Raw genomic sequence first — 2336 nt, 5'->3', positions numbered from 1 at the left:
TGATACCTAATTTGTGATAATTAGATGAATATTTTAGGAAATATGACAATTCAAATGTTAATGAATTGATCAAAATTTTGCCTAATTTCCCCAAATGAATAAGTAGCTATATTTGTGATGTCATATCTTTGTGATGTCATATCTTTGAAACTTTCAAATTACACAAATTAATAGTGACTATGGTATAGTAATTGCCTTTTTTTCTTTTTTTTCGGGTTCTTGGAAAGAAAACCTATTTTTTTGGCAATATTTGAAATATCTATGTAAAACCTATCATGGGTGCCAGTACAAGACAACCCCCAGGATTTCTATTTAAAAAGCGGGTTTTGAGCTATACTTGCTGTATAAGACTACCCCAAGTTTTCTTGGAAAATATCTGAAGCACTGAAGGTGCAAGGTTCATAGCTAAAGGGGTCAGGTCAGCTGTAATTTCCCCAGTGGCCCTGAAGCCTCTGCTTTTCTTGTGTTTCAATAGCATTTTAACTATTTCTACAGTCTTAGTTGTTTAAAATTTATTCAGCTCTTTTCAAAAACTGGCCAAATATCATAAATTATCTACTATAAAACACATCAAACTTACCTGGCTGGTGTAAACTCTACTGTAGTGACGTCACTTAGGCTTTGGTTATTTTACAGGAACTAACATGGTGTCAAGTTTACACCAATGACACCATTTACTTGAAACAGATTTACAGATTTACTTACAGTATGTATAATATATTGTAATATATTAGAAATGTTATAAAGTACACTACTATTATTTTCTTTAATTTGTAAATTTAGTCTTGCTTCACGAGACTATTGGTAGAACTGTGTTTGAATTGTTTGCACCAGTTTCTGATCTACCCTATCCTAATTCATTTGATTACACCAGTAGGTATGTATATAATATTAATATTTGGGTGCTAAATATGACATGTATACTGAATATATTTATTACAGAAACATACATATATACATCCATCTAATATACTAATTCACAATATTTTAAAAGCAAATTAAACAATCAAGATTTTAATTTTATTAGCATAGTTTAAAAAAATGATCATTACTTCAGTGATCATATATTAAAACCCTTCAAGAGGCTCATCATCATCATCATCATCATATGACATTAGAAGTTCTTGAAGTACATTGTGAGATACATTTATCAGAGAATCATCGTAAGGATCAAACTCAGAATCAGATGAAGTGGCCCCGACTTCTTCTCTCTCATTCTCCCACAGCATGTCATCCTTGGTACCATCTAGTGAATTAGATATTCTGATTTTTAAAAGACCTGATAACTGTTTCCGCTTTCCATGCCTTGATAACAAATTCACACAGTACATTCAATTCTGGAGTACACATATTTCACCTTTTCCACCTTTACTATAAGATTTTCAGCCACTAATCATCCACTCATTCCACATGGTCCTTGAATGGTTTGTTCAAACGAACATCAAGTGGTTGTACAACTGAATTTAAACCACCAGGAATAACTGCCATGTCACTGTTGTTCCTGATCATATGTTTCTTTGTTCTCTCTGTTAAGTAACACTTAAACATATCTCATATCAAGAAGCTCTGCTGTTTTCTACATCCACCAGGTCACTTACATCATACACTGTCAATCCATAACTTTATTCTTTGTTCATCCATCCAGCTGTTTTCGTTGATATGAACAAAAACTCCAGCTGGGAACTTGATTTTAGGCATAGTTTTCTTCTTGAAAATCATCATTAGTTTGAGTTTTGTTCCATCTGCTAGGCATTAAAGTACTACTGTAAATCTTGTCTGTCCATGCCATGTTGTTTTCACCAACACTGTTTTTTGTGCCCTTTGTATTTACAGTTCTATTACCAACCACATCAAAGTTCATGGGTATTTCATCCATATTTCCAGTATTACTTAATAGATAATGTAGCGATGGAAATTAATAATCTTAGCATCAAAACCTGCTGGTAATTTCTGTGATATTTTAGTTTTCTGTCTCAGTACAAAATCATTTCTTTTCATGAAGCAGTAGCTTTGAAGTCTTTTGCTGTACTCTTTGTTGGCTTTAGCCCACTTAAGTGCACAAATGCATATTTTATTTCTTGAAACAATGTATCCATTTTGACACTGCTCACAGACCAAATCTACTACATGCTTTTCTCTAGAATCAGCCACTGTGCAGTGCTTCCTCTCATTGCACATTTTGTCCTGGGTATACACCTTAATAACTCTTCTTTTAATCTCCAAACTCTTACCATCGTCTCAGTGTACATCTCGGTTATACTGTATTTTCTTGCAGCAGCACAGTTGTTGTGGGACTTGGCACATGTTACCACTCTTGGCTTAAAGCCAGTTTCATA

At 33.6% G+C, this 2336-nt stretch overlaps 1 long non-coding RNA gene across 1 annotated transcript in view; it reads left to right on the top strand.

Annotated features, from left to right (window-relative positions):
• The first annotated feature begins 567 nt into the window (after positions 1 to 567).
• LOC149130770 (uncharacterized) overlaps positions 568 to 2336 on the top strand; it is a 58582-nt gene continuing 56813 nt past the window's right edge. Inside the window, exon 1 of the long non-coding RNA XR_016238860.1 lies at positions 568 to 706. This is a non-coding gene — a long non-coding RNA (uncharacterized LOC149130770). The remainder of the gene's footprint in view (positions 707 to 2336) is intronic.

This window comes from Octopus bimaculoides, chromosome 28 (genome assembly GCF_046866305.1).
Source record: "Octopus bimaculoides isolate indiv1 chromosome 28, ASM4686630v1, whole genome shotgun sequence".
NCBI lineage: Eukaryota > Metazoa > Mollusca > Cephalopoda > Octopoda > Octopodidae > Octopus > Octopus bimaculoides.
Note: the sequence above shows the minus strand (reverse complement) of the source record. Positions and strands in the feature narration are given on the sequence as shown.